This window comes from Phalacrocorax aristotelis, chromosome 2 (genome assembly GCF_949628215.1).
Source record: "Phalacrocorax aristotelis chromosome 2, bGulAri2.1, whole genome shotgun sequence".
Taxonomy (NCBI): Eukaryota; Metazoa; Chordata; class Aves; order Suliformes; family Phalacrocoracidae; genus Phalacrocorax; species Phalacrocorax aristotelis.
Window position 1 is genome coordinate 153,200,912 of NC_134277.1, and position 15,990 is coordinate 153,216,901.

At 39.5% G+C, this 15,990-nt stretch overlaps 1 long non-coding RNA gene across 1 annotated transcript; it reads right to left on the reverse strand.

The window, feature by feature from the left end:
- Nucleotides 1-952: 952 nt before the first annotated feature.
- On the reverse strand, nt 953-4,320 carry LOC142053978 (uncharacterized). The gene is made up of 4 exons (XR_012659405.1): nt 4,042-4,320; nt 3,733-3,958; nt 2,143-2,250; nt 953-2,062 (listed from the first exon to the last, which is right to left on the reverse strand). It is a non-coding gene; the product is annotated as an uncharacterized LOC142053978 (long non-coding RNA).
- Between the last annotated feature and the right edge of the window lie 11,670 nt (nt 4,321-15,990).

Genomic DNA, 15,990 nt, shown 5'->3' on the forward strand with positions numbered 1-15,990 from the left:
AAGTGCCCTTGCAGACATTACGATGCTGAACCAAACTGGGTGAAGGTGTCCCCAAATGCCCTGCGCTGACACGTTTCAATGGAGAAGCTCTGAAACGTGCAGTAAGCCCAGAAACGCAAGTGGTGTTTGTGACTCTGGTGCGTAGATGTTCCAGCATCAATTCAGCTGTCTAAACATAAGTGTCTGGTGCCCTTTGAGATTCTTTCAGTGACATCTCTGACAGTCCTTGTGGTGGACTTTTCCATCATAGTCTGGCTTTCTACTGACCAGCAGGAGCTGGTGTGACCGTCCTCTTGGGCTCTGGGACAGGCTACACCCAGCAGTTGTGTACTTACCGTTTGTTGTCCCAGCTGCAAGGAAATGCCTGCCAGGAATAACAGAGACTGGGGAACGGCTCAGCCGCCTGTGGAAGGTGCTGGTAGCCTTCAGCCTTGTCAGCCTGCACTCTACCCTGTGTGCATCGCAGAGTAGCCGGAGGCCGCGCTCACCCCCAGCGCCATGACAGTGCGATGCGTTCGGTGTGGTCATTCACCGGCAAAACCTGTGGGAGGTCACGGTGCATGCAGGCACAGTTCTGGCCCATGCTCAGCCCCAAAAAACATGTTCTGAGTGTGGGAGTGCAGACCAGGAATGAACTGCGGTCAGCTGTGGGGATGCTATTTGTTCAATCCATGCGACTCAAGGAACTGTAGCCTGAGCTGGTGTGACTGGTGTGACTACTGAGGGCAGTAAACAACCGAGCTATGAGCCTAATGGCTTTCATAGAATTATTTCTCCAAGATAACAGATAAACTATTCTTTTACTGTGTGTCTTATAGGCAAGAAATCTGTGCTTTCTCCTAAGATTCCTACTGTAGGTTATTTTTAAGAATGTAAGTTGTAATGAGTTCATTACTTTTAACACACAGAAAGAAAACAAAGCACTATGTTTTAGTTATGCTTTTATTTTTTTACTTTATTCCCTTTTTTCTAGTAGTTTGAACACATCTGTTTCGTGAGCCTATAGCATCAGAAATCCGAGTTATTATGTGACAGAACTACAGATTCCAAATATGACTTTTTCACCCTTTTCCCAAACAGCAGCAAAAGAAAAGATTTCGTAATATACAACAGCCTTGTGAGGGTTTTAATGCTTCTCCTTTTTCCTCTCTACTGCTCCAAAAGATCTTTTTGAGGACTTTTCTTTTAATTGAGTCTGGAAACCATCCACTTTTAATGAGAACTTACCGACACCTAATTGCCATCTGCCTCCTTCAGTTCCTCTCATAAGACTGCTTCATTTTTCCTTTGCGCTCTGAACTGCCTCTCCGTTGCTGCTGCTGTTTGTACTCCAGGTGAATTCTTAAGTCTTCTTAGCATACGTTTTAAGTCCTTTATTCTGTGTTTCACCTCTGCCTATTCCAGAACTACACTAAAAAGCCTTTAAAGCTAAATACTTAATAGCTGCAGAATGTAGACGCAAGCTTCCTACCACAATATGGATGGTGTTCGCTGGTGTGCGTGTTTTGCAACAGTGTCTTTTCTTACCTGATGACACCATATCAGAATGGCAAAGCAGCACATGGCAATATGGTGTGAGAAAAGTACTGCAGATCTCACAAACATGGAAAGACGCGGTATCTTCTGCAAAATGAAATCTACCCTTTAGCTGAGAGCCTGCGCAAGGACTTGCCTTTAATAAGGCCTCCAAACAAACTATCAATACTGCTTTGTGGTGGCCTTCTGCCCCGTGGTAAGTTCACCCAATGTCAGAAGCAAGAAATCTTTCACTGACTGGGGGCTGAATAGGTCTTTCAAAAATGTTTGGCAAGCCACATCTTAACATGCTCTTACTGTTCCGCCATAAAAGGGTTTATAGAAAGTGTCCAGTGAAGATTTTCCTGCTTTCCTTCAGTTAACACTTCATTTGAAAATTCTACTGACATTTTCAGGTTCTCTGGTTTGCCTGAAGGTAAGCTTCCAGTGATGCCCTGCATCGTGCTTTTCTTCCTTAAGTTCAAATCCTAAGATGATGAATTGTGATCCTTGGTCAGATATTGATTCTCTGACATTTTCTTCCTGGCTGAAAACAGTGGAGAGAAAAGTGAGCTATAGTAGCAGGTGCAGCTTGTGGCATTAGTGCTATTTCTGGGCATTTCCTACCAGGAGGAGAGCAGAGCAGCAGTTAAATGGTACATCAGCTCATGGGCCTGTATACGTAAGTCGGGCTGGAAGGGCAGCATATTGGTCACTGTTATCTTCTGAGGAATTCTGTAAGTAATGAAATATTTCATATTAATTTGAACTAGAGCATCCAATACACACTGTACTGTCAGGTTTGGTTTTTTTCTGAAAATAAGTTGAAGTTTAGCATGAGCCAGTTGTAAATATTTTGCCTAACATTTTAATGGAATAAGAAGATAATGAGTAACTTGCACAACTGCATTTGGTGAAAATTCATTTGCAATCTGAAAGTAAGATGCTTAAGAATGTTAGGCCATCTTGTTGCCAGAAAGCCACTTAACTTTGGTTCATCAGACGTGATGAGGAGTGTCTTTCAGATAATGGCACTAACCATTCCAGTACTCCTGACAATTACTTGTCATTGTGCAGACACCTAGTGAAAATAAAGACTGGTGAAACATCTGTCCTGTGTTCAATTTCTGATCACCTTTTTATGTCAGTAAAGGTCTGAATTTATGCCTGTAAATTCAGGCTATCTCACTGACCATTAGGCACTTTATATCTCTGCTCATCTGAATCCTTCTGTTGTTCACAGAACAAAATAATCTGTATGCTGTTTGCATCTAGGGCTTGAAGGGTAGTTTCTTTATTTTTATGTACAAGAGTCTTTCAAGAGCAATATACTCTGTCTCGGTTTTATTAAGTGTTCTTCCCTCAAATATAGTGGCCTTACTATTATCCCAAAGGGTTTAAGTAAGCAGAGCTCTGACTTCATAGTCGGAGGCATCAGCAATCAGAGCTGCAGTAGCACAAGGCAAAATAAGGTAGGTGGTGTGCTACTTATGATCCAGGATTTCACTGCTTCTGCAGGTGTCTGCAAGGTCTGCCCAGGGTGGGCTTGAGATTCTCTGAAGTGGTGCTCACCCACACCTCATGCAGAGATAAGGATGAAGTTTCTTTAACAACATGCAGAAATAAGCTTATGAAATAAACAGTATGCCTGTCATTTTTCTGGCAGTTCTAAACTTTGATACCTGCAAGCTATTTCTTTGTAATGTCAAGATTAGATTCTGTTCCTGCTGGAAAAATTATATTCCTAAGAAAAGATTACTTTCTCCATCTGAAGTGTTGTCTGGCAAAGTTCAGCTTCTGTCCTGGTGAGTCAATACAGTATAAGATGATCTGTGCCTCTACGGCTTGTGCTTCTGTATTCTTTTCAAATAACGTAATAAAATAAAACAGAAATCATCCAAGTAATACTGGATTTTGGACTAGTTATTGAAAAACATGGACAGCATTTCTGAGAAGCATACAAACAACTGTCCAAAAATGCTTTGCAATTAATTAGGTTCAAAGAGGAAACACGCCTTATATGTAAAGTCAAGAATTTATTGTTTTTACAATTGATATCTTAATAGATTCATCCAAGGATCGCTATCAGCCCAGATTTAAGTATTGCAGAAAAAGAAAGAAAGAATAATAAAAAAATGAATATTTTCTACAGAAAGAAAACATTCATAACAATACTACAGTTTAAAAATATTATATACATATTTCCCAGTTCCTTACCCCTTTTCCTGGTGTTATGCTCACCCTTCCACTGTTCCTCTGAGTCCTCAGATCCCTGGATTCAGCGTGGTGCTTGTGGGGCTGGTACGATAAAGCATCGGCATCTGGAGTCCTTTGCCAGGAGTATGATGTTGACAGATTTTTCTTCTTCACTCTAGGATCTCCCAGGGTGTCATCTTTACATGTTTTCTAACACATTTTTATATCTTGCTTTTTCTTCATCAGTCTGCAAGTTGAAGTTACATCCAAGTTTACTATATGTAGTGTGTTTTTTATATGTTAGATACTTGTTCTTTTTTTCCTTCTTACCCCCCAAAACTGGTTTTATCCAGCTCCTGGTCAGCATTTCTTTAAGTGCTGGAGGGTGAGCTGTTATAGCTGCTGAGTCTCTAGTTCCAGCCTCTGCCCCATCCCTTATCATCCCCCACCTGTACCCACTTCACAGCATCTTGTATCCCCACTTCTTAAGTGCTCTGCTGTCGTACCAGGCCTGCTTTTCTTTGTACTACATCTTTATGTTAGAAACATAAATATCTTGTTCTACACAGAAAAACTACTTGCTATGGCTCTCTGTATAAAACTATTCCTGTACCACACAGAGATAACAAAGAGTAAAACAAATAAGGCGTAGCCACCTGGTCAGAAGAACAATTGCTAAATCAGGTGATAACAAAGCTCCAGACAGGGCAAGGCAAGCTATGATGAAGCCAGTTTGACAAGCCTTTCTCCTGAATGGCAATACTGTATTACTGCCCTGTAGAGTTGCAAAGCTCTGTCCTTGGAGGTTTTCACAACCCAACAAGGCCCTGAGCAACCAAGTCTGAATTTGCTGTTGACCCTGCTTTGAGCAGGAGGTTGGACTAGAAACCCCCAAGGTCTCTTCCAGCCCACATGGTTCTGTGAGTCTGTACTGGTGCAAACTAAACAAATAATTAGACATATTTAAAAATTTACCCCCTGTAATAAATGGTGGGAGGGGTCTGTTATGCCCAGGCAATGTATCTTGGTGTAACTCGTTCAATCTGGAGTATATTTTTGTACCACAATGTTTCACAAATACCCCTCCTAGCCCTGCTAGCTCTATGGACTTCAGCCCTGGTGTCACAAAAGCCTCATCTGGTGCTCTATGACTTTGCTGAAATTGCAGATTATATTTTGTCATTCACAAGATTCAGTTTCTCCTAAAACGTCACTTGAGTTTGTGTGATTGACCGTCTCTTGCTGTAAATTATATTGAAGTAATTTCTGTTACATGGGATCAGATTCAGCTGAATTTTAACTCCAGCAGAATTTCCTTCATCAGTGACTCTCATAATAAATGAATGGACTCTGCACTGCATTAACATCTGATGATAACGAAGCCCAGTTTCCATTATGTATTTGCATATTTATTGTAGCAGTACCAGACCTGAGTGCTTTTTTGGTAGACAATTCAGCAGGTACACAAATCATGCCCATAGTCACATCTATATGCAAACAACCACTCTCAGGAATTTTATCTTCAGGTAACAAACTACACATAAGCTGGGCAAGTCTTAAAACATTGCAACTAAACAATCTTATGTTACAGAAAGTAAAAAAATCTGCATCCGGCATTAATTAAATAGATTTCTTGTCTCCCTGATGACACAACAGAAACACCGACAGAAAACGGTGTTGTGTCTTCATTGTATTTGAGGTTGCTTCTGTCAGAATGCCAAACAGTAACTGCTGGCACTTCAGGGAACTATCGCTTTCATGGTGCACATTGACATCTCACCCAAACATATCACCCACACGTCACCACTGGTTTTTTGCAGTCTTCCATCAAACTTTCCTCACAAGAATGTGAAGTCATATAAAGAAGATTTTGTGGGATGCCAGCAGCACCCTGGTTCCTGCTGTGCCTCTGCCTTTCCCAGAGTTTGGGGGTTGTGTCTGCAGTCCTGTAATTTTCTCTCGGTCATATTTTAAGCCATGTTTGTACTGCTCCTACCGCTTGAACAGCGTGAGCTGTGCATCACCTGCTCACTTACATCTGCTGTCACCAGCTTGGCCTGACTGGCAATGACTCTACCCTTATTTAATGTCAGATCTTGTTCAAGCAGTATGAGCTCTCTGCAGCAAGGTTTAGATGCTCTTCTACACGCAGGTGTCTCAGCATTTCACCTGCCATGTTTGCAAACTCACCTGTGATCACCAATTGCCATAGAGCAGCAATGCACAAAGCACCAGGTTCTCTAACAGCAGCATTGCAGCATCACATTTATCATGAGCAAAAGGGCTTGGAGCCTCTTTCCTGCATTTCAGCTTAGTGAATAAGTAAAGCGGGTCTTTTTCTCTGTTGAAAGATTAATGTTATCTATTGTAAGTATCTATTTTACAAATGTTCAGGAATTCAAGGTTTTCTCAGACTTTGGAGAAATGGTGCAGCTGGATTTAAGATTTGCGCTGATGCTCTTTTTGCTAAATCGTTGGGCATCTTGACAGAAGGTAAATCCAGGTTTTGCAGTGCTTATTCTAGATGCATAAAAGTACTGATGTAACATGGCTACAGCAACGGCATGACAGAAAAAGTCTGACACCAAGCACACAGGGGGAGGCCAGCCAGGAGAAAAGTGTCCATACTGCCGTCCCTGCCCAGGATTGCCTGATCAGTGCCCTCCACAGCAGGGCAACACTAACTGCACCTTGTCAAGGGACACTAGGTGAGTGTCTTCCACCATGTAAAATAAGAACTGCTGGGCTATCTTCTTGTACATTATCTCATTTATGTGTCCGATGGCCGTTGTTAGAAACCTACAGTAAAACATGAAGTAACTTAGACTTTGATCCTCCTGCAAGAGGAGACTTGGCTCTCTGCAAGAAGCTGGATGAGCCTAGATGACATTTCCTTCCATCCTTTTGATCTGAAGAATGCTGCTTGTTAGTGAAGGCAGCTTTTCCTAATCACACTGAAGGGCTCTCATTTTCTGTTCTTTCACATTCACACTCTTCCTCCGGAAAGGAGGAGAGGAGGGAAAAACTGGGAGCATAGACCGCAAAACACTTACTGGGCTGCAATATCTGTGGGAGGCATTTGCTGACAGGGGTGATGGAGCATCTTTTCATCTTGCTGCTTGGAGAATGAGGAAGAAGTGGAAAAGAAGGAAGCATTTCTCTGAGTCTCCTTGAACAATTATATGGGAGGGTGCAGACATTGCTTAGCAGAGGGATGACATAGGTCACAAAATGCAGAGGCAGGACTGTAGAATTTGAGAGCAGGTGTGGTTGACTGGGCAAGATTGGCTGGGGAACAGGACAATATGAATGCCCTGTTTGACCGCTGGCAATTCTTTTCGCTAATGTCTATATTTACATTTACTGCTGGATTGTCTCCAGTCACTCAGTGAGTTGCCATGGAGGAGCTGTATGACATCACTCTGCATCAATATATGGTATTTTTAGTATGTTTGTATATAGTTCACTTTTTCAGCTATGCATCAAAAATCTAAGCCTGTTGGCCTTATCTAGAAATGAGAGAGCTGGCTTTTTTGTTTTGGTTTGGTTTTCTTTTTTTTTTTAAAGACAGCCATCTGTCTATCTCAAACCTATTCAGAGTTCCCACAGGCAAAGTATTTTTAACTATTTCAATTATAGTTGTATCAACTGTTCTGTAATTATTGCCTTGTAGCTTTCCCCTGCTGTATCAACATCCCCTTTTCTAGCCTCCTTTTAGAGAAATCATGATCTTGTTCCCATCACCCAGAGGAAGAACTCTCTGTGTATTATTTGCTGACAAGCAAAACTAAGTGTTTGTAAAGCTATGTTTTCAAGTAGGTCTTCTACCTACTGCTGTCTAAATATCCTGCCCAAGTAAAAGGTATAAGCACATTTCTTCCTCTGCAAACTCTCTCCTTTGTTATAGCTCAGTGAAAAGCATATGTTTTGTATTCACAGTCCCTGTGAATCTGTTTAATTCTTGATTTCTCTGAACATTTAAATTAAGAAAATAAAATGTAAATGAATTAAAGATAAGTCAGATAAGATGACCTGCTGCTGATGGCCCTGGTTCCACATAATAAAGTATTCTCAGTTAGGTAAGTAACCTGAGGATTTTATTTAGTGTTCGTCACTTTTTATATATCTATTTCTTTGTACCCTACACAGTATTTTCCACAAATGTTTAATAACTTCATTTAATACCATATAATTGTACTCTGAAGTCACATGTGATTAAGTCTTCCATCTCTGCCTCAGCAAAAACTACATTTTCCTACCTAGACCATATAAATTTGAAGACTGAAAGTCATCTGACACAATCTAGCATCTAATTTCCATTCCTCTCTCACTCAGGGCGATGCATACACTATCTTATTCAAGATAACAGAGTTTTCAGGAAGGCTAATATCTCTTTCTCTAACTCTGAATAAAAATTGCATTGGGAATACTCCATGGCAACATTTGTAATGAGAAGTGAGTTTTTGGAGTAGAAATAATTTTAATTACATTTGTTTTCCTCCAGAGACTCAGATTGTCCTGTCTTTGAAATAATCTAATATATTTTGCACCATAGGGCTCTGAATATATTTCGCTGTTATTAAGACCGTTATTTAGTTTAATACTGCAGTAACTATGAGCTCGATTGGCCTATTGCCTGCAGAAGCTAATAAGATACAGAACTAGGCAAGTATTGCAAAGTTGCTTTCACAGACTTCCCTGTAAATCTCCCCCTTTAGGCTTATGGATTTACATGAATATGGGATTGGCAGAGGATATGACCTCCTGCTGATAAAAGGAATGTAAGATTCAGAGAAGCTCTATGCTCCTGAATTCTCCAGCAAAACTCTGCATGGGCTCCTAGGGAAAGAGAAGTTCACCTCCTTCTACGGTGGGTAGAAGACGACCTATTCTATACAGTAGGTGTTTGTAAAACCCAAGCATTCATTTACTGGAAGAAATATTTATAAGTGTAAAATATTACAGAAGGGCAAAGATACTGAATTTTGTCCAGCTGGTTGGCCTGAAATACTGCCAACACATATTAACAATTTCTAAGATAAGTTGAAATGGGACATCTGTCCTTTCAATTGTCCACCTCAGTAATAAAACTGTAAGCATTGTGACCAGTTTTGTTAACCTTTCTAATATTGTTTCTCTCACTAATCATACCAGCAAGTATCTGCATGGATATAGCCTACAGTAGTAATTAAGGCTGTGAAGCTGCTTGGCATGCAACTAGCCTAACTGGTACCCATCTCACAGCACCCATCTGGCATATGACTGTGGGGTTCATGCTAAGGGCATTGATAATTACAGGTCTGGGGACAAAGAACAACTGGAGCATATCCAAAAAGCTAGAATGGAAGGTGCCTAGTGTGGCAAGCACTTCTACTAGATCCCGTTATGATGCACTATAATTTTCTTTGGCTATCCTTTATATATCCTTGTAGCATAGCAAAGGCTGACTTCCATCCACCAAGAAAAACCTTCTGCATTAAAATATTAGTAGCTTTCCAGTATATACAAGGAGTATAATTTTAGGAGGCTGACTAGCCTGTTCTTTCTCCATGTTCCAGTAAGAGGAGTTCAAATGTAGTGGCTGAGCTTCTTCTTTTGTCACATCTGTTGTTTCTGAGAACTGGGAGCTACTACAGCTTTAGTCTGTATTTAACCTATGAATTCTCAAAGTTCAGAGGAGAGAGCATGAGGCTTGGAAAATCTAAACTTAGTGGCATTTCTACAGTCCAGCACTTCCACACAGAGAATGCTTTTCCTAAAAAAAAGTCTGTCATTGCTAGTGTCTCTCATCCCCAAAACACAGGCGCTAACAATTTCTATACATTTATGGGTGGTGTCTATAGAAGTAGTTGGGGATTGTGTTCTTTTCAAGGAACGAGACTTCCTCTGTCAATACACAGTTATTCCATGCTGCCTGTGACACTCTTCTGGGGAGTTTTCAAGAAGACAGACCCTTCCTAAAGGTTGCCTTGGTTTGTGAGATCAGTCATATTCTGCACTTAAGACATGTATTGAGTGTCTTTCATACAATGTCTTTAGAAACCATAATCGTTGAATGGCTCTTAAACATTGTTATGTGGAAAGAAAAGGTATTACAGGAACACAACTCAATTTCTGGGATGGCAGCCAACTCACCCACCCATTCCCCTTGCTACTGGCTGAACATCTCTACAATTGCAGGCATGAGGGACAAAGAAACAAAGAATAATAAAGACCCACATGGCTCACTCAGTTGTGTTTTGTCTCGTTGAGGAAACCATGCAATAGCTGTTAATTTGTAAAGTTTCTAATCTACACTGGGCTATACACTAAACTATGAGAATGCATCCCAGTATCTTAAAACAAACTTCAGATCTATATTAGATGTATGAAAAGCTCCATTATAATGGGCCATAGGAAAAAATAGAAGAATTCAAGGCCCTCACCAATATCCCTGGAGGGAAAATATTAAATAAAACTCTTAAGTTACGCTAGGAAGTGGTCTACTATCTTGTGTTAAAGACGGGGCAGAAAAAAGAGCAATGACCCCATTTCCCCAGACCGCCAGTGTGACCCCAAATCTGGTAGTTGTTTTACTGTTGAGGATGGGAACAGGATATACTAATCAATCAGCTAAGAATTTAATAACACTAGAACCACTGTCTTCCATTCACATTCTCTTGGGTTGGGCAACATCTAGATTTTCATAAAAATACAAAATATTATTCTTTCTCACTCATTCTACCTCAGACGTTGAGTTATATTTAGCAAGGGTAACAACGTTTTCCTTTCTCCTACTAAGAATGATCCTCATATATAAATTGAAATATGATATATACAGTCATGTATGTATCATGTACAAATATACAATATAAGTATGATGCAAACAAACAGCAACACATACTTCATAGCTTCTTGAAGATACCAAAAATACCAAGTACCAAAGACTAATATCGCTGGCTTCATTTTCCATCTTGAGGCGTTTTAGGTTGCCAAACAGCAGTTTCCTGAACTTACCAAGTTCCATCTTAACATCAGTTCAGACTCTGGATCTTGTCACTTTTTTTTGAAAACTATTCCTGAATTTAATTCCTGAGATGTTTAAACTATTCCTGAATTTAATTCCTGAGATGTTTAAAAGTCTTATTCTAAATTTCTATGCTAATAAATACTTGTTGATGATTTACAGCATTTGGTCTTAGGCCAGTATTATCATTTCACCTGAAAGGTTCTTCTCCCTTTTTAACAATTTCCCCTAAATGAGAAACTGTCAATCCTCTCTGAACCTTCATTTGCCTAAGCAAAATAAACCACGATATGCCATTTTTCCTCATAAAATGGATACTTCATTTTCCAAAGCCTTCTGTGTTCTTATTCTAACTTAGGTTTGTTTTTCTTGGACATAGGTGAGTAGAACAGAACATCATACTCCAAACAAAGCATTTCAGTGTCTTGGGCAAAAAAGTTTTTCTTGTGACCTTCTGCTTTCTTGGTGTTGATAATACCTCTCAACTTTGTGTCATCTGCAAATTTCTTTAGCAAATAATTTGATTCTGTTTCCTTGGCCACTAATATATTAAGCAGCATAGGTCCCGATACTGATCATTGAGGCAGTAACCTCTGCCATCCTCATAACTCTTTTTCAAATATGGCTTAAGGAAAATTCTTCCTGAAAGAGCACTCTATCCTCTTCACATTAATCCCTAATATCTTAAAGTTAAATAATATATTCCCATAAAGTGTTGTAATAAACGCTTTTCCTAAATTGATCTAGACTGTATCTGCTGCATTTGTGTGGGAAATCACTGATTTTATTTAAAAAAAAGTTATTAGATTAGTCTGTCATGAGCTACCTTTGATAAAACCATGCTGCAATTTAGTCTACTTTCTATTGCCTGTCCACTCTTACTTATGCATTCCTCCAAAATCTGTTCTAAAATTTTGCAGAGAGTCAAAGTCACATTAAAAGGCCTAGTGTTGCTCAGAATCGTGTTTTCTGAAGTTAGGCACAGCATTGACAGCCTTCCAGACATTTACAGTTTCACTAAATATCCCTCCTACTGGACCTGCCATTTCACATTCCAGTTCTTTTAATGGTCTGGGATAGGAATTTCCTACGTCCTGGATTTTATGACATTAAATGGTCTAAGTTTTGTTTCCATCATGGAAACTGGAAGCCCTAATGCTCTGAATTATGGATTTACATTTATTCATATTCCAATTTAACATTAAGAACTCAACCTATCCATAAGTATTTTTATAGCCATTTTCTTCTGCAAGAGCTTCACACCCACTGAAACAGAGTCCAAATCACCACCACTTACTGTTTAGTAAATACATCACTATTCCACCCTGTTCAGACCTTTACTGCTAGCAGTTTCTAATCAAATGATGTCAGGAAATTAAAGAATTATATGATCACATACAATTTGCACTATGAGTTATTTCACCTGCTGTTTTGTAAAGAGTATAATCCACATTGCTGTCAAAAGCTGCATTTTCAAGAGTCCCTTATACTATACTTGTAGTGCTTCCTCTACCACAGTGATTTTCCCAGAGATATTCTGGTTTAACCATAGAATTGCACCTTTATTATTTTTACAGTCAAAATTTCACTAATTTTACAGAACTTTGCTAGCCCTGCAGCTGCTACAAGCCTGTTCTAGGCTGTCATACATAGTCAGTCTCTAATTTAAAATGTTTCAATAATGTTTGGTAGCACATATGACAAAAGGAAATTGGGCACTGATTGCTTACTAAGTCCTCATTTTCTTAGGCTTTAACATAAATGTTAGTTTTTGTTAGGCATTAAATGCCATCATCTAGGATTTTTATTATAAAACCCCATGTATTTTCTATTAGAATTTCCCTAGAGGTTTTATAAACTCTATTCATTATTCATTCTCACGCTATTTTGGGGGGGGGTTTTTGGTCTGTTTTGGGGTCTATAACTTTCTCTAGTAACAAATGGTTTCAGATGGAGTAGTAATTTTAATTCATACTCATGTAGCTTTGAGCAAATCAAAGGATCAACTTTGATCGTGGTTTTTGTGATATAGATACTAACCTAGTAAAAAATGGCCTGAATCCTTCTTGTGCCTCCTGCCTGTTGGCAGTGAATCCTTATGTGGGAAAGACATCCAGCTGTATTCTTGTCTAGCTTGAACTTAGGTGCGTAATAAAGCTTTCTAAGGAAAACTTTATTTCTAGTACCCAACAAAGTGCCGTGATTTTCAGAAGGGCTTCACTCTTGGCAGCTCACTGAAGGACAAACATGGGCGCCATAGGGAGAGTCTTTACCCATGAACTGTGACTTCTTAAATCTTCATTTCAGGTGTTCAAAAATATTCATTGTTTGTTTAAACTGCATTAAAGAAAGCATTTAATAAAACCCCAAAGATGGAAATGATGATTCAGTCCCTCCCTGGGAGCAGCAAAAGTGATTTGACATACGTGACAAAAGATGCATGTTTAGCTATCGATAGTTCTCTGATTTCTCCAAATTTCTCTGCTGTCCTAAACATTGAATGTTTCCACATAGGAGTGAGAAACACAATTTCAGGTACTACTCACCTTTCCCACAGAAATTCAACCAGCCCCCATTTTTTTCCCCTTTGCCATCTCTCTGCCTACCCGAGTGCTGAGCTGTGTATCATGTCCACTTGCCCAGCTACAAAACACACTGCACCTCCTGGCCCCTTGACCACATCCTGGCTTTTCTCCCCCATGGAAACAGGGAAGGACAATATTGACCTCTGGAACAATGAGAATTGCCCAAAGTCTGGAACTGCTGATTACAAGATTAGCTCTAGCCTAAAGCTTCATCATCCAGAGCAGTTGATATTCCTGAAGAGGTCTCATGGTGTGGACATTTGCAATGTTCCCAGATTCCTACAACTATGTCAATATTGATTCTTCATTCAACTAAAGGAACTATTTCTATTAAGTAGGGCTCACCAGAAGAAGATTTCTCTCCAAATGAAAATACTGACTTTAGAGAAAGTAAAAAAGAAAGGAATAACATAAATGTTTTTGGTCAAGAGTCAGTTTTCAACTTCAAGTTCCTTAATTTAAAAAAAAAAAGGGAAGGGACATGAAAGCACAGTGACCTAAGGACCTATATTCTAGATGTCTTCTTTCTGATGCTTCCCAGGCTCCTTGGCTGAACCTTGACTGTCCAGCACTGGTCTCCTTTCTGCTTAGCCCTGCAGTGCCTACAAGGAGACTGGCAGGCTGGACTACTCAGCCCACGGTGGCCCATGGTGGCCCCAAGGTGCTCAGCCTGTATCCAGGGACAACTCCAAATACAGCCTGAATGTTGGGTCACAAACCAAAACCTTTTCAGTCCTTGAAGATTAGAATGCAGGAGTGTTTGTGTGTGTTTATGTATGTGGGGGGTTAGATTTGTTGTTTGTTCATTATTTTTCAGCTGTGTATTAGAAATACTTGAGATTAATTTGTCTATGATTGGAACAGGATTGAAATGACTTATCATTATTTAACGACATTGCTGGATGTCCACAAAAATCCTGTATTTCCTACCTTTCCTACATAAATAATAATAGCTGTTTTCTCTGGCTATGAATATTACATGTCAAACCTAATCTACAATCTCCTTTGCTTATTTTTTCAATATTTTTTGCTGCTCCTTTAAAATAATATAGAAATCCGTTTCAGCAGGCTAAGTGTCTGCTACCTGTTGCAGGTAGAGTTAATATCTCCTTGGTGTTTCCTATTAATCCCGCAGTAATAGAGTTTCATTCCTTTCATTTGTAAAATTTTCTTTCTTTCTGCATAACTATGTGGACAGTCTGCCTTGCAAATCATTATCTCTAAATTTTGCATCTTCTGCTCTATGAAATTACCTTCTGCAAGTGTTTTTCTAGTGGCTGGTTTGTTTAAAAAGATTTTCTGGGTTTTCTCCTCCGACTCCTCCCACATGTCATCCTTGATCAGAAACATCTCAGGAAGGTGGAAGGATATTAGCCAAAGGAAAAACCCCTCTTATAATTAACCATAACAACTCCACGGCCAAGAGTTTCAACACCAGGAGCCTGGCTTTTGGGGCACAGGCTCTCATTCAGTTACCCCCTCATGATGAGCATGACATAAGCATCCCTGCAGCTGCACGTTGCTCTCATTGGCAACACTTGTAAGACAACTCTGACCATGGCTCTGCAACGTGCACACCCTTCGAAGTGCGGGGAGGCTTCATCCTAGTCTTTTGGTTTGCCAATGCATAGCGAATTACAGGATCAGGAAACTAGATTAGCATCTAAGTATGGTTTTAAGAGGCCTTAAAAATTAGCCTTAATTTATATGCCTTAAAGAAAAATATTGAGGGAATAGCTTAGTATGCCCAGGTGTCTTCCCATGCAGTGTCTTAGTGTGTGATCTAACTCCATCAGAGCTCAGTGACAGTTTTTGACAACAAGGAATGGGGAAGAACATCCTAATGGCTTATCGGTACCATTAAGAAAATTGGATAGGTGGAACCAGTGCCTCAGAGCAAAATGATATGTCACTGTATGACTCCTGAAACTGCCAACGCTACTCATTTATTACAGATGCAGCATTCCTGTTATAGCCCAGGAAGTACTTGTGAGCACTGTCCATTTAAGGCAAATCGTCACTAAATTCCTTAATTCTCATTCTGTTTTGCTAATGAGGGTCCTCTGTGTTTCTACATCTAGGGTCCCTAATTAATCAAACACTTAAACCACCTAAAGGCAAATTATCTTCCTTGACAAAAGAAGATGCAATCAAGGACAAAAAGGTCCAATCATTTTGGCTATCTTCTTCTCTAAGTGTTAGTAGAAAAGAAAACGGAATATAAATGGAATGTCATTTTGCTTTAATTAAGAAAAATGAAAATAGTTGTGTATTCTGTTTCCACTTGTGACACTTTGTTGCATGCTCAAAGTACAATTAAATTGAGGTCAGACAATCTCAGAAGTGAAGATTCCTGGCGCTTGTGCTGAAGAGAAGACAGCTATATATAATAATGATCATCTGATTATATATAATTTACAATCTTTGCATTCTGTGCTTCTTGAATTTTTGCTTATTTATTCTATTTTTAATTCTAGGTTAATATTCCTATAGTTATCTTTTTTCCCCCTTCCTTTCCCCTTGTTTTCTATAGAGTCTTTTCCTTCTTTCCCTGCTCCATCTCTCTTTTGCCTGTTTGACATGCATCTGTGAAAGACCACTTGGAAGCTCTTGTGAATAATCAGATCTCATTTTCATTAAAATATTTGGATGCAGTGTTAGGTGGTGCTGGATAATGATTGCCTTCCT